Source organism: Rhipicephalus microplus, unplaced genomic scaffold (genome assembly GCF_043290135.1).
Source record: "Rhipicephalus microplus isolate Deutch F79 unplaced genomic scaffold, USDA_Rmic scaffold_13, whole genome shotgun sequence".
Taxonomy (NCBI): Eukaryota; Metazoa; Arthropoda; class Arachnida; order Ixodida; family Ixodidae; genus Rhipicephalus; species Rhipicephalus microplus.
In genome coordinates this window covers 7,200,458-7,224,402 of record NW_027464586.1, presented here as the reverse complement: position 1 = coordinate 7,224,402, position 23,945 = coordinate 7,200,458, and the positions used below count along the sequence as shown (strand labels likewise).

Below are 23,945 nucleotides of genomic sequence, written 5' to 3'. Positions count from 1 at the left end.
CGAGCAAGGCTGTCTCGGACATGCTCCACTCGATATGGCCTGGCTTTCAAGTTTATGCGCCACGGAGACAGTCCTGCTCCACTCTCACCACCATCAGAACATATCTTCAAAGCTATCAGCCCAAAGAAAAAAAGCACGGCACCACCACCGGGTGGGCTCGAACTTCCAACCTTTCGGTTAACAGCCGGTCGCGCTAGCCAATTGCGCCACGGAGACAGTCTTGCTCCACTCTCACCACCATTAGAACATATCTTCAAAGCTATCAGCACAAAGAAAAAAAAGCGCCACACCATCATCGGGTGGGCTCGAACCTTCAACCTTTCGGTTAACAGCCAATCGCGTTAGCCAATTGCGCCACGGAGACAGTCCTGCTCCACTCTCACCACCATCAGAACATATCTTCAAAGCTATCAGCACAAAGAAAAAAAAGCGCCGCACCACCACCGGGTGGGCTCGAACCTCCAACCTTTCGGTTAACAGCCGGTCGCGCTAGCCAATTGCGCCACGGAGACAGTCTTGCTCCACTCTCACCACCATTAGAACATATCTTCAAAGCTATGAGCCCAAAGAGAAAAAAACGCCGCACCACCACCGGGTGGGCTCGAACCTCCAACCTTTCGGTTAACAGCCGATCGCGCTAGCCAATTGCCCCACGGAGACAGTCGTGCTCCACTCTCACCACCGTCAGAACATTTTTCCAGAGCTATCACCCGTAAGAAAAAGAAAGCGCCACACCACCACCGGGTGGGCTCGAACCTCCAACCTTTCGGTTAACAGCAGGTCGCGCTAGCCAATTGCGCAACAAAGACAGCCCTGCACCACTCTCACCACCATCAGAACATATCTTCAAAGCTATCAGCGCAAAGAAAAAAGCGACACACCACTCCCGGGAGGGCTCGAAACTTCAGTTTTTCGGTTAACAGCCGAACGCGCTAGCCAATTGCGCCACGGAGAAAGTCGTGCTCCAATCTAACCACTGTCAGAACATTTCTCCAAAGCTATCAGCACAAAGAAAAAAAAGCGCCGCACCACCACAGGGTGGGCTCGAACCTCCAACTTTTCGGTTAACAGCCGATCACGCTAGCCAATTGCGCCACGGAGACAGTCCTGCTCCACTCTCACCACCGTCAGAACATTTCTTCAGAGCTATCAGCCCAAAGAAAAAAAGCGCCGCACCACCACCGGGTGAGCTCGAAGCTCCAACCTTTCGGTTAACAGCCGATCGCGCTAGCCAATTGCCCCACGGAGACAGTCGTGCTCCACTCTCACCACCGTCAGAACATTTCTTCAGAGCTATCACCCCAAAGAAAAAAAAGCACCGCACCACCAACGGGTGGGCTCGAACCTCCACCTTTTCGGTTAACAGCCAATCACGCTAGCCAATCGCGCCACGGAGACAGTCCTGCTCCACTCTCACCACCGTCAGAACATTTCTTCAGAGCTATCAGCCGAAAGAAAAAAAAGCGCCGCACAACCGCCGGGTGGGCTCGAACCTCCAACTTTTCGGTTAACAGCCGATCGCGCTACCCAATTGCGCCACGGAGACAGTCCTGCTCCACTCTCACCACCATCAGAACATATCTTCAAAGCTATCAGCCCAAAGAAAAAAAAGCGCCGCACCACCACCGGCTGGGCTCGAACCTCTGACCTTTTGCTTAACAGCCAATCGCGCTAGCCAATTGCGCCACGGAGACAGTCCTGCTCCGCTCTCACCACCATCAGAACATATCTTCAAAGCTATCAGCCCAAAGAAAAAAATAGCGCCGCACCACCACTGGGTGGGCTCGAAACTCCGACCTTTCGGTTAACAGCCGATCGCGCTAGCCAATTGCGCCATGGAGACAGTCGTGCTCCACTCTCACCACCATCAGAACATAACTTCTAATCTATCGGCGCAAAGAAAAAAGCAACACACCACTCCCGGGAGGGCTCAAAACTCCAACCTTTCGGTTAACAGCTGATCGCGCTAGCCAATTGCGCCACGGAGACAGTATGCTCCACTTTCACTACCATTAGAACATATCTTCAAAGCTATCAGCCCAAAGAAAAAAAAGCACCGCACCACCACCGGGAGGGCTCGAACCTCCAACCTTTCGGTTAACAGCCAATCGCGCTAGCCAATTGCGCCACGGAGACAGTCCTGCTCCACTCTTACCACCATCAGAACATATCTTGAAAGCCATCAGCCAAAAAGAAAAAAAAAGCGCCGAACCGCCACCGGGTGGGCTCGAGCCTCCAACCTTTCGGTTAACAGCCGATCGCGCTAGCCAACTGCGCCACGGAGACAGTCGTGCTCCACCCTCAACACCATCAGAACATATCTTCAAAGCTATCAGCGCAAAGAAAAAAGCAACACGCCAATCCCGGGAGGGCTCGAAACTCCAACCTTTCGGTTAACAGCTGATCGCGCTAGCCAATTGCGCCACGGAGACAGTATGCTCCACTCTCACCACCATTAGAACATATCTTCAAAGCTATCAGCCCAAAGAAAAAAAGCACCGCACCACCACCGGGTGGGTTCGAACCTCCAACCTTTCGGTTAACAGCCGGTCGCGCTAGCCAATTGCGCAACAAAGACAGTCCTGCACCACTCTCACCACCATCAGAACATATCCTCAAAGCTATTACCACAAAGAAAAAAGCAACACACCACTCCCCGGAGGGCTCGAAACTCCAACCTTTCGGTTAACAGCCAATCGCGCTAGCCCATTGCGCCACAGAGACAGTCTTGCTCCACTCTCACCACCATCAGAACATATCTTCTAATCTATCGGCGCAAAGAAAAAAGCAACACACCACTCCCGGGAGGGCTCGAAACTCCAACCTTTCGGTTAACAGCTGGTCGCGCTAGCCAATTGCGCCACGGAGACAGTATGCTAAACTCTCACCACCATTAGAACATATCTTCAAAGCTATGAGCCCAAAGAAAAAAAAAACCGCCGCACCACCACCGGGTGGGCTCGAACCTCCAACCTTTCGGTTAACAGCCGATCGCGCTAGCCAATTGCCCCACGGAGACAGTCATGCTCCACTCTCACCACCGTCAGAACATTTTCCCAGAGCTATCACCCGAAAGAAAAAGAAAGCGCCACACCACCACCGGGTGGGCTCGAACCTCCAACCTTTCGGTTAACAGCCGGTCGCGCTAGCCAATTGCGCAACAAAGACAGTCCTGCACCACTCTCACCACCATTGAACATATCTTCAAAGCTATCAGCGCAAAGAAAAAAGCGACACACCACTCCCGGGAGGGCTCGAAACTTCAGTTTTTCGGTTAACAGCCGATCACGCTAGCCAATTGCGCCACGGAGACAGTCCTGCTCCACTCTCACCACCGTCAGAACATTTCTTCAGAGCTATCAGCCCAAAGAAAACAAGCGCCGCACCACCACCGGGTGGGCTCGAACCTCCAACCTTTCGGTTAACAGCCGATCGCGCTAGCCAATTGCCCCACGGAGACAGACGTGCTCCACTCTCACCACCGTCAGAACATTTCTTCAGTGCTATCAGCCCAAAGAAAAAAATAGCGCCGCACCACCACTGGGTGGGCTCGAAACTCCGACCTTTCGGTTAACAGCCGATCGCGCTAGCCAATTGCGCCATGGAGACAGTCGTGCTCCACTCTTACCACCATCAAAACATATCTTCAAAGCCATCAGCCCAAAGAAAAAAATAGCGCCGCACCACCACTGGGTGGGCTCGAAACTCCGACCTTTCGGTTAACAGCCGATCGCGCTAGCCAATTGCGCCATGGAGACAGTCGTGCTCCACTCTAAACACAATCAGAACATATCTTCTAATCTATCGGCGCAAAGAAAAAAGCAACACACCACTCCCGGGAGGGCTCGAAACTCCAACCTTTCGGTTAACAGCTGATCGCGCTAGCGAATTGCGCCACGGAGACAGTATGCTCCACTCTCACCACCATTAGAACATATCTTCAAAGCTATCAGCCCAAAGAAAAAAAAGCACCGCACCACCACCGGGTGGGCTCGAACCTCCAACCTTTCGGTTAACAGCCAATCGCGCTAGCCAATTGCGCCACGGAGACAGTCCTGCTCCACTCTTACCACCATCAGAACATATTTTGAAAGCCATCAGCCCAAAGAAAAAAAAGCGCCGAACCACCACCGGGTGGGCTCGAACCTCCAACCTTTCGGTTAACAGCCGATCGCGCTAGCTAACTGCGCCACGGAGACAGTCGTGCTCCACCCTCACCACCATCAGAACATATCTTCAAAGCTATCAGCGCAAAGAAAAAAGCCACACGCCAATCCCGGGAGGGCTCGAAACTCCAACCTTTCGGTTAAGGCCGATCGCGCTAGCCAATTGCGCCACGGAGACAGTCCTGCTCCACTCTCACCACCGTCAGAACATTTTTCCAGAGCTATCACCCGAAAGAAAAAGAAAGCGCCGCACCACCACCGGGTGGGCTCGAACCTCCAACCTTTCGGTTAACAGCCGGTCGCGCTAGCCAATTGCGCAACAAAGACAGTCCTGCACCACTCTCACCACCATCAGAACATATCTTCAAAGCTATTACCGCAAAGAAAAAAGCAACACACCACTCCCGGGAGGGCTCGAAACTCCAACCTTTCGGTTAACAGCCGATCGCGCTAGCCCATTGCGCCACGGAGACAGTCTTGATCCACTCTCACCACCATCAGAACATATCTTCAAAGCTATCAGCGCAAAGAAAAAAGCGACACACCACTCCCGGGAGGGCTCGAAACTTCAGTTTTTCGGTTAACAGCCGAACGCGCTAGCCAATTGCGCCACGGAGACAGTCGTGCTCCAATCTAACCACCATCAGAACATTTCTCCAAAGCTATCAGCGCAAAGAAAAAAAAGCGCCGCACCACCAACGGGTGGGCTCGAACCTCCAACCTTTCGGTTAACAGCCAATCGCGCTAGCCAATTGCCCCACGGAGACAGTCATGCTCCACTCTCACCACTGTCAGAACATTTTTCCAGAGCTATCACCCGAAAGAAAAAGAAAGCGCCACACCACGACCGGGTGGGTTCGAACCTCCAACCTTTCGGTTAACAGCCGGTCGCGCTAGCCAATTGCGCAACAAAGACAGTCCTGCAGCACTCTCACCACCATCAGAACATATCCTCAAAGCTATTACCGCAAAGAAAAAAGCAACACACCACTCCCCGGAGGGCTCGAAACTCCAACCTTTCGGTTAACAGCCGATCGCGCTAGCCCATTGCGCCACGGAGACAGTCTTGCTCCACTCTCACCACCATCAGAACATATCTTCTAATCTATCGGCGCAAAGAAAAAAGCAACACACCACTCCCGGGAGGGCTCGAAACTCCAACCTTTCGGTTAACAGCTGGTCGCGCTAGCCAATTGCGCCACGGAGACAGTATGCTCCACTCTCACCACCATTAGAACATATCTTCAAAGCTATCAGCCCAAAGAAAAAAAAGCACCACACCACCACCGGGTGGGCTCGAACCTCCAACCTTTCGGTTAACAGCCGGTCGCGCTAGCCAATTGCGCCACGGAGACAGTCTTGCTTCACTCTCACCACCATTAGAACATATCTTCAAAGCTATGAGCCCAAAGAGAAAAAAACGCCGCACCACCACCGGGTGGGCTCGAACCTCCAACCTTTCGGTTAACAGCCGATCGCGCTAGCCAATTGCCCCACGGAGACAGTCGTGCTCCACTCTCACCACCGTCAGAACATTTTTCCAGAGCTATCACCCGAAAGAAAAAGAAAGCGCCACACCACCACCGGGTGGGCTCGAACCTCCAACCTTTCGGTTAACAGCAGGTCGCGCTAGCCAATTGCGCAACAAAGACAGCCCTGCACCACTCTCACCACCATCAGAACATATCTTCAAAGCTATCAGCGCAAAGAAAAAAGCGACACACCACTCCCGGGAGGGCTCGAAACTTCAGTTTTTCGGTTAACAGCCGAACGCGCTAGCCAATTGCGCCACGGAGAAAGTCGTGCTCCAATCTAACCACTGTCAGAACATTTCTCCAAAGCTATCAGCACAAAGAAAAAAAAGCGCCGCACCACCACAGGGTGGGCTCGAACCTCCAACTTTTCGGTTAACAGCCGATCACGCTAGCCAATTGCGCCACGGAGACAGTCCTGCTCCACTCTCACCACCGTCAGAACATTTCTTCAGAGCTATCAGCCCAAAGAAAAAAAGCGCCGCACCACCACCGGGTGAGCTCGAACCTCCAACCTTTCGGTTAACAGCCGATCGCGCTAGCCAATTGCCCCACGGAGACAGTCGTGCTCCACTCTCACCACCGTCAGAACATTTCTTCAGAGCTATCACCCCAAAGAAAAAAAAGCACCGCACCACCAACGGGTGGGCTCGAACCTCCACCTTTTCGGTTAACAGCCAATCACGCTAGCCAATCGCGCCACGGAGACAGTCCTGCTCCACTCTCGCCACCGTCAGAACATTTCTTCAGAGCTATCAGCCGAAAGAAAAAAAAGCGCCGCACAACCGCCGGGTGGGCTCGAACCTCCAACTTTTCGGTTAACAGCCGATCGCGCTACCCAATTGCGCCACGGAGACAGTCCTGCTCCACTCTCACCACCATCAGAACATATCTTCAAAGCTATCAGCCCAAAGAAAAAAAAGCGCCGCACCACCACCGGCTGGGCTCGAACCTCTGACCTTTTGCTTAACAGCCAATCGCGCTAGCCAATTGCGCCACGGAGACAGTCCTGCTCCGCTCTCACCACCATCAGAACATATCTTCAAAGCTATCAGCCCAAAGAAAAAAATAGCGCCGCACCACCACTGGGTGGGCTCGAAACTCCGACCTTTCGGTTAACAGCCGATCGCGCTAGCCAATTGCGCCATGGAGACAGTCGTGCTCCACTCTCACCACCATCAGAACATAACTTCTAATCTATCGGCGCAAAGAAAAAAGCAACACACCACTCCCGGGAGGGCTCAAAACTCCAACCTTTCGGTTAACAGCTGATCGCGCTAGCCAATTGCGCCACGGAGACAGTATGCTCCACTTTCACTACCATTAGAACATATCTTCAAAGCTATCAGCCCAAAGAAAAAAAAGCACCGCACCACCACCGGGAGGGCTCGAACCTCCAACCTTTCGGTTAACAGCCAATCGCGCTAGCCAATTGCGCCACGGAGACAGTCCTGCTCCACTCTTACCACCATCAGAACATATCTTGAAAGCCATCAGCCAAAAAGAAAAAAAAGCGCCGAACCGCCACCGGGTGGGCTCGAGCCTCCAACCTTTCGGTTAACAGCCGATCGCGCTAGCCAACTGCGCCACGGAGACAGTCGTGCTCCACCCTCAACACCATCAGAACATATCTTCAAAGCTATCAGCGCAAAGAAAAAAGCAACACGCCAATCCCGGGAGGGCTCGAAACTCCAACCTTTCGGTTAACAGCTGATCGCGCTAGCCAATTGCGCCACGGAGACAGTATGCTCCACTCTCACCACCATTAGAAAATATCTTCAAAGCTATCAGCCCAAAGAAAAAAAAGCACCGCACCACCACCGGGTGGGCTCGAACCACCAACCTTTCGGTTAACAGCCAATCGCGCTAGCCAATTGCGCCACGGAGACAGTCCTGCTCCACTCTTACCACCATCAGAACATATTTTGAAAGCCATCAGCCCAAAGAAAAAAAAGCGCCGAACCACCACCGGGTGGGCTCGAACCTCCAACCTTTCGGTTAACAGCAGATCGCGCTAGCTAACGGCGCCACGGAGACAGTCGTGCTCCACCCTCACCACCATCAGAACATATCTTCAAAGCTATCAGCCCAAAGAAAAAAAAAGCGCCGAACCACCACCGGGTGGGCTCGAACCTCCAACCTTTCGGTTAACAGCAGATCGCGCTAGCTAACGGCGCCACGGAGACAGTATGCTCCACTCTCACCACCATTAGAAAATATCTTCAAAGCTATCAGCCCAAAGAAAAAAAAGCACCGCACCACCACCGGGTGGGCTCGAACCACCAACCTTTCGGTTAACAGCCAATCGCGCTAGCCAATTGCGCCACGGAGACAGTCCTGCTCCACTCTTACCACCATCAGAACATATTTTGAAAGCCATCAGCCCAAAGAAAAAAAGCGCCGAACCACCACCGGGTGGGCTCGAACCTCCAACCTTTCGGTTAACAGCAGATCGCGCTAGCTAACGGCGCCACGGAGACAGTCGTGCTCCACCCTCACCACCATCAGAACATATCTTCAAAGCTATCAGCGCAAAGAAAAAAGCCACACGCCAATCCCGGGAGGGCTCGAAACTCCAACCTTTCGGTTAAGGCCGATCGCGCTAGCCAATTGCGCCACGGAGACAGTCCTGCTCCACTCTCACCACCGTCAGTACATTTTTCCAGAGCTATCACCCGAAAGAAAAAGAAAGCGCCGCACCACCACCGGGTGGGCTCGAACCTCCAACCTTTCGGTTAACAGCCAATCACGCTAGCCAATCGCGCCACGGAGACAGTCCTGCTCCACTCTCAACACCGTCAGAACATTTCTTCAGAGCTATCAGCCGAAAGAAAAAAAAGCGCCGCACCACCAACGGGTGGGCTCGAACCTCCAACCTTTCGGTAAACAGCCGATCGCGCTAGCCAATTGCCCCACGGAGACAGTCATGCTCCACTCTCACCACTGTCAGAACATTTTTCCAGAGCTATCACCCGAAAGAAAAAGAAAGCGCCGCAACACGACCGGGTGGGTTCGAACCTCCAACCTTTCGGTTAACAGCCGGTCGCGCTAGCCAATTGCGCAACAAGATAGTCCTGCACCACTCTCACCACCATCAGAACATATCTTCAAAGCTATTACCGCAAAGAAAAAAGCAACACACCACTCCCGGGAGGGCTCGAAACTCCAACCTTTCGGTTAACAGCCGATCGCGCTAGCCCATTGCGCCACGGAGACAGTCTTGCTCCACTCTCACCACCATCAGAACATATCTTCAAAGCTATCAGCGCAAAGAAAAAAGCAACACACCACTCCCGGGAGGGCTCGAAACAGTTTTTCGGTTAACAGCCGAACGCGCTAGCCAATTGCGCCACGGAGACTGTCGTGCTCCAATCTAACCACCGTCAGAACATTTCTCCAAAGCTATCAGCGCAAAGAAAAAAAAGCGCCGCACCACCACAGGGTGGGCTCGAACCTCCAACCTTTCGGTTAACAGCCAATCGCGCTAGCCAATTGCGACACGGAGACAGTCCTGCTCCACTCTTACCACCATCAGAACATATCTTCAAAGCCATCAGCCCAAAGAAAAAAATAGCGCCGCACCACCACTGGGTGGGCTCGAAACTCCGACCTATCGGTTAAAAGCCGATCGCGCTAGCCAATTGCGCCATGGAGACAGTCGTGCTCCACTCTCAACACCATCAGAACATATCTTCTAATCTATCGGCGCAAAGAAAAAAGCAACACACCACTCCCGGGAGGGCTCGAAACTCCAACCTTTCGGTTAACAGCTGATAGCGCTAGCCAATTGCGCCCCGGAGACAGTATGCTCCACTCTCACCACCATTAGAACATATCTTCAAAGCTATCAGCCCAAAGAAAAAAAAGCACCGCACCACCACCGGGTGGGCTCGAACCTCCAACCTTTCGGTTAACAGCCAATCGCGCTAGCCAATTGCGCCACGGAGACAGTCCTGCTCCACTCTTACCACCATCAGAATATATCTTGAAAGCAATCTGCCCAAAGAAAAAAAAGCGCCGAACCACCACCGGGTTGGCTCGAACCTCCAACCTTTCGGTTAACAGCCGATCGCGCTAGCCAACTGCGCCACGGAGATAGTCGTGCTCCACCCTCACCACCATCAGAACATATCTTCAAAGCTATCAGCGCAAAGAAAAAAGCAACACGCCAATCCCGGGAGGGCTCGAAACTCCAACCTTTCGGTTAACAGCCGATCGCGCTAGCCAATGGCGCAACAAAGACAGTCCTGCACCACTCTCACCACCATCAGAACATATCTTCAAAGCTATTACCGCAAAGAAAAAAGAAACACACCACTCCCGGGAGGGCTCGAAACTCCAACCTTTTGGTTAACAGCCGATCGCGCTAGCCCATTGCGCCACGGAGACTGTCTTGCTCCACTCTCACCACCATCAGAACATATCTTCAAAGCTATCAGCGCAAAGAAAAAAGCGACACACCACTCCCGGGATGGCTCAAAACTTCAGTTTTTTGGTTAACAGCCGAACGCGCTAGCCAATTGCGCCACGGAGACAGTCGTGCTCCAATCTAACCACCGTCAGAACATTTCTCCAAAGCAATCAGCGCAAAGAAAAAAAAGCGCCGCACCACCACAGGGTGGGCTCGAACCTCCAACTTTTCGGTTAACAGCCGATCACGCTAGCCAATTGCGCCACGGAGACAGTCCTGCTCCACTCTAACCACCGTCAGAACATTTCTTCAGAGCTATCAGCCCAAAGAAAAAAAGCGCGCACCACCACCGGGTGAGCTCGAACCTCCAACCTTTCGGTTAACAGCCGATCGCGCTAGCCAACTGCGCCACGGAGTTCGTCGTGCTCCACCCTCACCACCATCAGAACATATTTTCAAAGCTATCAGCGCATGAAAAAAGCAACACACCACTCCCGGGACGGCTCGAAACTCCAAACTTTCGGTTAACAGCCGATCGTGCTAGCCTATTGCGCCACGGCGACAGTCCTGCTCCACTCTCACCACCATCAGAACATATCTTCAAAGCTATCAGCCGAAAGAAAAAAAGCGCCACACCACCACCGGGTGGGCTCGAACCTCCAACCTTTCGGTTAACAGCCGATCGCGCTAGCCAATTGCCCCACGGAGACAGTCGTGCTCCACTCTCACCACCGTCAGAACATTTTTCCAGAGCTATCACCCGAAAGGAAAAGAAAGCGCCGCACCACCACCGGGTGGGCTCGAACCTCCAACCTTTCGGTTAACAGCCGGTCGCGCTAGCCAATTGCGCAACAAGACAGTCCTGCACCACTCTCACCACCTTCAGAACATATCTTCAAAGCTATTACCGCAAAGAAAAAAGCAACACACCACTCCCGGGAGGGCTCGAAACTCCAACCTTTCGGTTAACAGCCGATCGCGCTAGCCCATTGCGCCACGGAGACAGTCTTGCTCCACTCTCACCACCATCAGAACATATCTTCAAAGCTATCAGCGCAAAGAAAAAAGCAACACACCACTCCCGGGAGGGCTCGAAACTTCAGTTTTTCGGTTAACAGCCGAACGCGCTAGCCAATTTCGCCACGGAGACTGTCGTGCTCCAATCTAACCACCGTCAGAACATTTCTCCAAAGCTATCAGCGCAAAGAAAAAAAGCGCCGCACGACCACAGGGTGGGCTCGAACCTCCAACCTTTCGGTTAACAGCCAATCGCGCTAGCCAATTGCGTCACGGAGACAGTCCTGCTCCACTCTTACCACCATCAGGACATATCTCCAAAGCCATCAGCCCAAAGAAAAAAATAGCGCCGCACCACCACTGGGTGGGCTCGAAACTCCGACCTTTCGGTTAACAGCCGATCGCGCTAGCCAATTGCGCCATAGAGACAGTCGTGCTCCACTCTCACCACCATCAGAACATATCTTCTAATCTATCGGCGCAAAGAAAAAAGCAACACACCACTCCCGGGAGGGCTCGCAACTCCAACCTTTCGGTTAACAGCTGATCGCGCTAGCCAATTGCGCCACGGAGACAGTATGCTCCACTCTCACCACCATTAGAACATATCTTCAAAGCTATCAGCCCAAAGAAAAAAAAGCACCGCACCACCACCGGGTGGGCTCGAACCTCCAACCTTTCGGTTAACAGCCAATCGCGCTAGCCAATTGCGCCACGGAGACAGTCCTGCTCCACTCTTACCACCATCAGAATATATCTTGAAAGCCATCAGCCCAAAGAAAAAAAAAAGCGCCGAACCACCACCGGGTGGGCTCGAACCTCCAACCTTTCGGTTAACAGCCGATCGCGCTAGCCAACTGCGCCACGGAGACAGTCGTGCTCCACCCTCACCACCATCAGAACATATCTTCAAAGCTATCAGCGCAAAGAAAAAAGCAACACGCCAATCCCGGGAGGGCTCGAAACTCCAACCTTTCGGTTAACAGCCGATCGCGCTAGCCAATTCGCCACGGAGACAGTCCTGCTCCACTCTCACCACCATTAGAACATTTCTTCAAAGCTATCAGCCCAAAGAAAAAAAAGCGCCGCACCACCAACGGGTGGGCTCGAACCTCCAACTTTTCGGTTAACAGCCAATCACGCTAGCCAATCGCGCCACGGAGACAGTCCTGCTCCACTCTCACCACCGTCAGAACATTTCTTCAGAGCTATCAGCCGAAAGAAAAAAAAGCGCCACGCCACCACCGGGTGGGCTCGAACCTCCAACCTTTCGGTTAACAGCCGATCGCGCTAGCCAATTGCCCCACGGAGACAGTCGTGCTCCACTCTCACCACCGTCAGAACATTTTTCCAGAGCTATCACCCGAAAGAAAAAGAAAGCGCCGCACCACCACCGGGTGGGCTCGAATCTCCAACCTTTCGGTTAACAGCCGATCGCGCTAGCCAATTGCGCCACGGAGATAGTCCTACTCCACTCTCATCACCATCAGAACATATCTTCAAAGCTATCAGCACAAAGAAAAAAAAGCGCCAAACCACCACCGAATGGGCTCGAACCTCCAACCTTTCGGTTAACAGCCGATCGCGCTAGCCAACTGCGCCACGGAGTTCGTCGTGCTCCACCCTCACCACCATCAGAACATATTTTCAAAGCTATCAGCGCATGAAAAAAGCAACACACCACTCCCGGGACGGCTCGAAACTCCAACCTTTCGGTTAACAGCCGATCGTGCTAGCCTATTGCGCCACGGCGACAGTCCTGCTCCACTCTCACCACCATCAGAACATATCTTCAAAGCTATCAGCCCAAAGAAAAAAAAGCGCCGCACCACCACCGGGTGGGCTCGAACCTCCAACTTTTCGGTTAACAGCCGATCACGCTAGCCAATTGCGCCATGGAGACAGTCCTGCTCCAATCTCACCACCATCAGAACATATCTTCAAAGCTATCAGCCCACAGAAAAAAAAGCGCCGCACAACCGCCGGGTGGGCTCGAACCTCCAACTTTTCGGTTAACAGCCGATCGCGCTACCCAATTGCGCCACGGAGACAGTCGTGCTCCACTCTCACCACCATCAGAACATATCTTCTAATCTATCGGCGCAAAGAAAAAAGCAACACACCACTCCCGGGAGGGCTCGCAACTCCAACCTTTCGGTTAACAGCTGATCGCGCTAGCCAATTGCGCCACGGAGACAGTATGCTCCACTCTCACCACCATTAGAACATATCTTCAAAGCTATCAGCCCAAAGAAAAAAAAGCACCGCACCACCACCGGGTGGGCTCGAACCTCCAACCTTTCGGTTAACAGCCAATCGCGCTAGCCAATTGCGCCACGGAGACAGTCCTGCTCCACTCTTACCACCATCAGAATATATCTTGAAAGCCATCAGCCCAAAGAAAAAAAAAAGCGCCGAACCACCACCGGGTGGGCTCGAACCTCCAACCTTTCGGTTAACAGCCGATCGCGCTAGCCAACTGCGCCACGGAGACAGTCGTGCTCCACCCTCACCACCATCAGAACATATCTTCAAAGCTATCAGCGCAAAGAAAAAAGCAACACGCCAATCCCGGGAGGGCTCGAAACTCCAACCTTTCGGTTAACAGCCGATCGCGCTAGCCAATTCGCCACGGAGACAGTCCTGCTCCACTCTCACCACCATTAGAACATTTCTTCAAAGCTATCAGCCCAAAGAAAAAAAAGCGCCGCACCACCAACGGGTGGGCTCGAACCTCCAACTTTTCGGTTAACAGCCAATCACGCTAGCCAATCGCGCCACGGAGACAGTCCTGCTCCACTCTCACCACCGTCAGAACATTTCTTCAGAGCTATCAGCCGAAAGAAAAAAAAGCGCCACGCCACCACCGGGTGGGCTCGAACCTCCAACCTTTCGGTTAACAGCCGATCGCGCTAGCCAATTGCCCCACGGAGACAGTCGTGCTCCACTCTCACCACCGTCAGAACATTTTTCCAGAGCTATCACCCGAAAGAAAAAGAAAGCGCCGCACCACCACCGGGTGGGCTCGAATCTCCAACCTTTCGGTTAACAGCCGATCGCGCTAGCCAATTGCGCCACGGAGATAGTCCTACTCCACTCTCATCACCATCAGAACATATCTTCAAAGCTATCAGCACAAAGAAAAAAAAGCGCCAAACCACCACCGAATGGGCTCGAACCTCCAACCTTTCGGTTAACAGCCGATCGCGCTAGCCAACTGCGCCACGGAGTTCGTCGTGCTCCACCCTCACCACCATCAGAACATATTTTCAAAGCTATCAGCGCATGAAAAAAGCAACACACCACTCCCGGGACGGCTCGAAACTCCAAACTTTCGGTTAACAGCCGATCGTGCTAGCCTATTGCGCCACGGCGACAGTCCTGCTCCACTCTCACCACCATCAGAACATATCTTCAAAGCTATCAGCCGAAAGAAAAAAAGCGCCACACCACCACCGGGTGGGCTCGAACCTCCAACCTTTCGGTTAACAGCCGATCGCGCTAGCCAATTGCCCCACGGAGACAGTCGTGCTCCACTCTCACCACCGTCAGAACATTTTTCCAGAGCTATCACCCGAAAGGAAAAGAAAGCGCCGCACCACCACCGGGTGGGCTCGAACCTCCAACCTTTCGGTTAACAGCCGGTCGCGCTAGCCAATTGCGCAACAAGACAGTCCTGCACCACTCTCACCACCTTCAGAACATATCTTCAAAGCTATTACCGCAAAGAAAAAAGCAACACACCACTCCCGGGAGGGCTCGAAACTCCAACCTTTCGGTTAACAGCCGATCGCGCTAGCCCATTGCGCCACGGAGACAGTCTTGCTCCACTCTCACCACCATCAGAACATATCTTCAAAGCTATCAGCGCAAAGAAAAAAGCAACACACCACTCCCGGGAGGGCTCGAAACTTCAGTTTTTCGGTTAACAGCCGAACGCGCTAGCCAATTTCGCCACGGAGACTGTCGTGCTCCAATCTAACCACCGTCAGAACATTTCTCCAAAGCTATCAGCGCAAAGAAAAAAAGCGCCGCACGACCACAGGGTGGGCTCGAACCTCCAACCTTTCGGTTAACAGCCAATCGCGCTAGCCAATTGCGTCACGGAGACAGTCCTGCTCCACTCTTACCACCATCAGGACATATCTCCAAAGCCATCAGCCCAAAGAAAAAAATAGCGCCGCACCACCACTGGGTGGGCTCGAAACTCCGACCTTTCGGTTAACAGCCGATCGCGCTAGCCAATTGCGCCATAGAGACAGTCGTGCTCCACTCTCACCACCATCAGAACATATCTTCTAATCTATCGGCGCAAAGAAAAAAGCAACACACCACTCCCGGGAGGGCTCGCAACTCCAACCTTTCGGTTAACAGCTGATCGCGCTAGCCAATTGCGCCACGGAGACAGTATGCTCCACTCTCACCACCATTAGAACATATCTTCAGAGCTATCAGCCCAAAGAAAAAAAGCGCGCACCACCACCGGGTGAGCTCGAACCTCCAACCTTTCGGTTAACAGCCGATCGCGCTAGCCAACTGCGCCACGGAGTTCGTCGTGCTCCACCCTCACCACCATCAGAACATATTTTCAAAGCTATCAGCGCATGAAAAAAGCAACACACCACTCCCGGGACGGCTCGAAACTCCAACCTTTTGGTTAACAGCCGATCGCGCTAGCCCATTGCGCCACGGAGACTGTCTTGCTCCACTCTCACCACCATCAGAACATATCTTCAAAGCTATCAGCGCAAAGAAAAAAGCGACACACCACTCCCGGGATGGCTCAAAACTTCAGTTTTTTGGTTAACAGCCGAACGCGCTAGCCAATTGCGCCACGGAGACAGTCGTGCTCCAATCTAACCACCGTCAGAACATTTCTCCAAAGCAATCAGCGCAAAGAAAAAAAAGCGCCGCACCACCACAGGGTGGGCTCGAACCTCCAACTTTTCGGTTAACAGCCGATCACGCTAGCCAATTGCGCCACGGAGACAGTCCTGCTCCACTCTAACCACCGTCAGAACATTTCTTCAGAGCTATCAGCCCAAAGAAAAAAAGCGCGCACCACCACCGGGTGAGCTCGAACCTCCAACCTTTCGGTTAACAGCCGATCGCGCTAGCCAACTGCGCCACGGAGTTCGTCGTGCTCCACCCTCACCACCATCAGAACATATTTTCAAAGCTATCAGCGCATGAAAAAAGCAACACACCACTCCCGGGACGGCTCGAAACTCCAAACTTTCGGTTAACAGCCGATCGTGCTAGCCTATTGCGCCACGGCGACAGTCCTGCTCCACTCTCACCACCATCAGAACATATCTTCAAAGCTATCAGCCGAAAGAAAAAAAGCGCCACACCACCACCGGGTGGGCTCGAACCTCCAACCTTTCGGTTAACAGCCGATCGCGCTAGCCAATTGCCCCACGGAGACAGTCGTGCTCCACTCTCACCACCGTCAGAACATTTTTCCAGAGCTATCACCCGAAAGGAAAAGAAAGCGCCGCACCACCACCGGGTGGGCTCGAACCTCCAACCTTTCGGTTAACAGCCGGTCGCGCTAGCCAATTGCGCAACAAGACAGTCCTGCACCACTCTCACCACCTTCAGAACATATCTTCAAAGCTATTACCGCAAAGAAAAAAGCAACACACCACTCCCGGGAGGGCTCGAAACTCCAACCTTTCGGTTAACAGCCGATCGCGCTAGCCCATTGCGCCACGGAGACAGTCTTGCTCCACTCTCACCACCATCAGAACATATCTTCAAAGCTATCAGCGCAAAGAAAAAAGCAACACACCACTCCCGGGAGGGCTCGAAACTTCAGTTTTTCGGTTAACAGCCGAACGCGCTAGCCAATTTCGCCACGGAGACTGTCGTGCTCCAATCTAACCACCGTCAGAACATTTCTCCAAAGCTATCAGCGCAAAGAAAAAAAGCGCCGCACGACCACAGGGTGGGCTCGAACCTCCAACCTTTCGGTTAACAGCCAATCGCGCTAGCCAATTGCGTCACGGAGACAGTCCTGCTCCACTCTTACCACCATCAGGACATATCTCCAAAGCCATCAGCCCAAAGAAAAAAATAGCGCCGCACCACCACTGGGTGGGCTCGAAACTCCGACCTTTCGGTTAACAGCCGATCGCGCTAGCCAATTGCGCCATAGAGACAGTCGTGCTCCACTCTCACCACCATCAGAACATATCTTCTAATCTATCGGCGCAAAGAAAAAAGCAACACACCACTCCCGGGAGGGCTCGCAACTCCAACCTTTCGGTTAACAGCTGATCGCGCTAGCCAATTGCGCCACGGAGACAGTATGCTCCACTCTCACCACCATTAGAACATATCTTCAAAGCTATCAGCCCAAAGAAAAAAAAGCACCGCACCACCACCGGGTGGGCTCGAACCTCCAACCTTTCGGTTAACAGCCAATCGCGCTAGCCAATTGCGCCACGGAGACAGTCCTGCTCCACTCTTACCACCATCAGAATATATCTTGAAAGCCATCAGCCCAAAGAAAAAAAAAAGCGCCGAACCACCACCGGGTGGGCTCGAACCTCCAACCTTTCGGTTAACAGCCGATCGCGCTAGCCAACTGCGCCACGGAGACAGTCGTGCTCCACCCTCACCACCATCAGAACATATCTTCAAAGCTATCAGCGCAAAGAAAAAAGCAACACGCCAATCCCGGGAGGGCTCGAAACTCCAACCTTTCGGTTAACAGCCGATCGCGCTAGCCAATTCGCCACGGAGACAGTCCTGCTCCACTCTCACCACCATTAGAACATTTCTTCAAAGCTATCAGCCCAAAGAAAAAAAAGCGCCGCACCACCAACGGGTGGGCTCGAACCTCCAACTTTTCGGTTAACAGCCAATCACGCTAGCCAATCGCGCCACGGAGACAGTCCTGCTCCACTCTCACCACCGTCAGAACATTTCTTCAGAGCTATCAGCCGAAAGAAAAAAAAGCGCCACGCCACCACCGGGTGGGCTCGAACCTCCAACCTTTCGGTTAACAGCCGATCGCGCTAGCCAATTGCCCCACGGAGACAGTCGTGCTCCACTCTCACCACCGTCAGAACATTTTTCCAGAGCTATCACCCGAAAGAAAAAGAAAGCGCCGCACCACCACCGGGTGGGCTCGAATCTCCAACCTTTCGGTTAACAGCCGATCGCGCTAGCCAATTGCGCCACGGAGATAGTCCTACTCCACTCTCATCACCATCAGAACATATCTTCAAAGCTATCAGCACAAAGAAAAAAAAGCGCCAAACCACCACCGAATGGGCTCGAACCTCCAACCTTTCGGTTAACAGCCGATCGCGCTAGCCAACTGCGCCACGGAGTTCGTCGTGCTCCACCCTCACCACCATCAGAACATATTTTCAAAGCTATCAGCGCATGAAAAAAGCAACACACCACTCCCGGGACGGCTCGAAACTCCAACCTTTCGGTTAACAGCCGATCGTGCTAGCCTATTGCGCCACGGCGACAGTCCTGCTCCACTCTCACCACCATCAGAACATATCTTCAAAGCTATCAGCCCAAAGAAAAAAAAGCGCCGCACCACCACCGGGTGGGCTCGAACCTCCAACTTTTCGGTTAACAGCCGATCACGCTAGCCAATTGCGCCATGGAGACAGTCCTGCTCCAATCTCACCACCATCAGAACATATCTTCAAAGCTATCAGCCCACAGAAAAAAAAGCGCCGCACAACCGCCGGGTGGGCTCGAACCTCCAACTTTTCGGTTAACAGCCGATCGCGCTACCCAATTGCGCCACGGAGACAGTCGTGCTCCACTCTCACCACCATCAGAACATATCTTCTAATCTATCGGCGCAAAGAAAAAAGCAACACACCACTCCCGGGAGGGCTCGCAACTCCAACCTTTCGGTTAACAGCTGATCGCGCTAGCCAATTGCGCCACGGAGACAGTATGCTCCACTCTCACCACCATTAGAACATATCTTCAAAGCTATCAGCCCAAAGAAAAAAAAGCACCGCACCACCACCGGGTGGGCTCGAACCTCCAACCTTTCGGTTAACAGCCAATCGCGCTAGCCAATTGCGCCACGGAGACAGTCCTGCTCCACTCTTACCACCATCAGAATATATCTTGAAAGCCATCAGCCCAAAGAAAAAAAAAAGCGCCGAACCACCACCGGGTGGGCTCGAACCTCCAACCTTTCGGTTAACAGCCGATCGCGCTAGCCAACTGCGCCACGGAGACAGTCGTGCTCCACCCTCACCACCATCAGAACATATCTTCAAAGCTATCAGCGCAAAGAAAAAAGCAACACGCCAATCCCGGGAGGGCTCGAAACTCCAACCTTTCGGTTAACAGCCGATCGCGCTAGCCAATTCGCCACGGAGACAGTCCTGCTCCACTCTCACCACCATTAGAACATTTCTTCAAAGCTATCAGCCCAAAGAAAAAAAAGCGCCGCACCACCAACGGGTGGGCTCGAACCTCCAACTTTTCGGTTAACAGCCAATCACGCTAGCCAATCGCGCCACGGAGACAGTCCTGCTCCACTCTCACCACCGTCAGAACATTTCTTCAGAGCTATCAGCCGAAAGAAAAAAAAGCGCCACGCCACCACCGGGTGGGCTCGAACCTCCAACCTTTCGGTTAACAGCCGATCGCGCTAGCCAATTGCCCCACGGAGACAGTCGTGCTCCACTCTCACCACCGTCAGAACATTTTTCCAGAGCTATCACCCGAAAGAAAAAGAAAGCGCCGCACCACCACCGGGTGGGCTCGAATCTCCAACCTTTCGGTTAACAGCCGATCGCGCTAGCCAATTGCGCCACGGAGATAGTCCTACTCCACTCTCATCACCATCAGAACATATCTTCAAAGCTATCAGCACAAAGAAAAAAAAGCGCCAAACCACCACCGAATGGGCTCGAACCTCCAACCTTTCGGTTAACAGCCGATCGCGCTAGCCAACTGCGCCACGGAGTTCGTCGTGCTCCACCCTCACCACCATCAGAACATATTTTCAAAGCTATCAGCGCATGAAAAAAGCAACACACCACTCCCGGGACGGCTCGAAACTCCAACCTTTCGGTTAACAGCCGATCGTGCTAGCCTATTGCGCCACGGCGACAGTCCTGCTCCACTCTCACCACCATCAGAACATATCTTCAAAGCTATCAGCCCAAAGAAAAAAAAGCGCCGCACCACCACCGGGTGGGCTCGAACCTCCAACTTTTCGGTTAACAGCCGATCACGCTAGCCAATTGCGCCATGGAGACAGTCCTGCTCCAATCTCACCACCATCAGAACATATCTTCAAAGCTATCAGCCCACAGAAAAAAAAGCGCCGCACAACCGCCGGGTGGGCTCGAACCTCCAACTTTTCGGTTAACAGCCGATCGCGCTACCCAATTGCGCCACGGAGACAGTCGTGCTCCACTCTCACCACCATCAGAACATATCTTCTAATCTATCGGCGCAAAGAAAAAAGCAACACACCACTCCCGGGAGGGCTCGCAACTCCAACCTTTCGGTTAACAGCTGATCGCGCTAGCCAATTGCGCCACGGAGACAGTATGCTCCACTCTCACCACCATTAGAACATATCTTCAAAGCTATCAGCCCAAAGAAAAAAAAGCACCGCACCACCACCGGGTGGGCTCGAACCTCCAACCTTTCGGTTAACAGCCAATCGCGCTAGCCAATTGCGCCACGGAGACAGTCCTGCTCCACTCTTACCACCATCAGAATATATCTTGAAAGCCATCAGCCCAAAGAAAAAAAAAAGCGCCGAACCACCACCGGGTGGGCTCGAACCTCCAACCTTTCGGTTAACAGCCGATCGCGCTAGCCAACTGCGCCACGGAGACAGTCGTGCTCCACCCTCACCACCATCAGAACATATCTTCAAAGCTATCAGCGCAAAGAAAAAAGCAACACGCCAATCCCGGGAGGGCTCGAAACTCCAACCTTTCGGTTAACAGCCGATCGCGCTAGCCAATTCGCCACGGAGACAGTCCTGCTCCACTCTCACCACCATTAGAACATATCTTCAAAGCTATCAGCCCAAAGAAAAAAAAGCGCCGCACCACCAACGGGTGGGCTCGAACCTCCAACTTTTCGGTTAACAGCCAATCACGCTAGCCAATCGCGCCACGGAGACAGTCCTGCTCCACTCTCACCACCGTCAGAACATTTCTTCAGAGCTATCAGCCGAAAGAAAAAAAAGCGCCGCACCACCACCGGGTGGGCTCGAACCTCCAACCTTTCGGTTAACAGCCGATCGCGCTAGCCAATTGCCCCACGGAGACAGTCGTGCTCCACTCTCACCACCGTCAGAACATTTTTCCAGAGCTATCACCCGAAAGGAAAAGAAAGGCCGCACCACCACCGGGTGGGCTCGAACCTCCAACCTTTCGGTTAACGGCCGGTCGCGCTAGCCAATTGCGCAACAAGACAGTCCTGCACCACTCTCACCACCATCAGAACATATCTTCAAAGCTATTACCGCAAATAAAAAAGCAACACACCACTCCCGGGAGGGCTCGAAACTCCAACCTTTCGGTTAACAGCCGATCGCGCTAGCCCATTGCGCCACGGAGACAGTCTTGCTCCACTCTCACCACCATCAGAACATATCTTCAAAGCTATCAGCGCAAAGAAAAAAGCAACACACCACTCCCGGGAGGGCTCGAAACAGTTTTTCGGTTAACAGCCGAACGCGCTAGCCAATTGCGCCACGGAGACTGTCGTGCTCCAATCTAACCACCGTCAGAACATTTCTCCAAAGCTATCAGCGCAAAGAAAAAAAAGCGCCGCACCACCACAGGGTGGGCTCGAACCTCCAACCTTTCGGTTAACAGCCAATCGCGCTAGCCAATTGCGACCCGGAGACAGTCCTGCTCCACTCTTACCACCATCAGAACATATCTTCAAAGCCATCAGCCCAAAGAAAAAAATAGCGCCGCACCACCACTGGGTGGGCTCGAAACTCCGACCTTTCGGTTAAAAGCCGATCGCGCTAGCCAATTGCGCCATGGAGACAGTCGTGCTCCGCTCTCACCACCATCAGAACATATCTTCTAATCTATCGGCGCAAAGAAAAAAGCAACACACCACTCCCGGGAGGGCTCGAAACTCCAACCTTTCGGTTAACAGCTGATCGCGCTAGCCAATTGCGCCCCGGAGACAGTATGCTCCACTCTCACCACCATTAGAACATATCTTCAAAGCTATCAGCCCAAAGAAAAAAAAGCACCGCACCACCACCGGGTGGGCTCGAACCTCCAACCTTTCGGTTAACAGCCAATCGCGCTAGCCAATTGCGCCACGGAGACAGTCCTGCTCCACTCTTACCACCATCAGAATATATCTTGAAAGCAATCAGCCCAAAGAAAAAAAAGCGCCGAACCACCACCGGGTGGGCTCGAACCTCCAACCTTTCGGTTAACAGCCGATCGCGCTAGCCAACTGCGCCACGGAGATAGTCGTGCTCCACCCTCACCACCATCAGAACATATCTTCAAAGCTATCAGCGCAAAGAAAAAAGCAACACGCCAATCCCGGGAGGGCTCGAAACTCCAACCTTTCGGTTAACAGCCGATCGCGCTAGCCAATTCGCCACGGAGACAGTCCTGCTCCACTCTCACCACCATTAGAACATATCTTCAAAGCTATCAGCCCAAAGAAAAAAAAGCGCCGCACCACCAACGGGTGGGCTCGAACCTCCAACTTTTCGGTTAACAGCCAATCACGCTAGCCAATCGCGCCACGGAGACAGTCCTGCTCCACTCTCACCACCGTCAGAACATTTCTTCAGAGCTATCAGCCGAAAGAAAAAAAAGCGCCACGCCACCACCGGGTGGGCTCGAACCTCCAACCTTTCGGTTAACAGCCGATCGCGCTAGCCAATTGCCCCACGGAGACAGTCGTGCTCCACTCTCACCACCGTCAGAACATTTTTCCAGAGCTATCACCCGAAAGAAAAAGAAAGCGCCACACCACCACCGGGTGGGCTCGAACCTCCAACCTTTCGGTTAACAGCCGATCGCGCTAGCCAATTGCGCCACGGAGATAGTCCTACTCCACTCTCATCACCATCAGAACATATCTTCAAAGCTATCAGCACAAAGAAAAAAAAGCGCCAAACCACCACCGAATGGGCTCGAACCTCCAACCTTTCGGTTAACAGCCGATCGCGCTAGCCAACTGCGCCACGGAGTTCGTCGTGCTCCACCCTCACCACCATCAGAACATATTTTCAAAGCTATCAGCGCATGAAAAAAGCAACACACCACTCCCGGGACGGCTCGAAACTCCAACCTTTCGGTTAACAGCCGATCGTGCTAGCCTATTGCGCCACGGCGACAGTCCTGCTCCACTCTCACCACCATCAGAACATACCTTCAAAGCCATCAGCCCAAAGAAAAAAAAGCGCCGCACCACCACCGGGTGGGCTCGAACCTCCAACTTTTCGGTTAACAGCCGATCACGCTAGCCAATTGCGCCATGGAGACAGTCCTGCTCCAATCTCACCACCATCAGAACATATCTTCAAAGCTATCAGCCCACAGAAAAAAAGCGCCGCACAACCGCCGGGTGGGCTCGAACCTCCAACTTTTCGGTTAACAGCCGATCGCGCTACCCCATTGCGCCACGGAGACAGTCCTGCTCCACTCTCACCACCATCAGAACATATCTTCAAAGCTATCAGCCCAAAGAAAAAAAAGCGCCGCACCACCACCGGGTGGGCTCGAACCTCCGACCTTTTGCTTAACAGCCGATCGCGCTAGCCAATTGCGCCACGGAGACAGTCCTGCTCCACTCTCACCACCATCA

The 23,945-nt window shown here is 53.0% G+C and overlaps 1 protein-coding gene across 1 annotated transcript in view; it reads right to left on the bottom strand.

Annotated features, from left to right (window-relative positions):
• The window catches only part of LOC142783987 (uncharacterized), a 64,313-nt gene that overhangs the window by 1,507 nt on the left and 38,861 nt on the right, over positions 1 to 23,945 (bottom strand). The gene's annotated exons all lie outside the window — the stretch shown is intronic.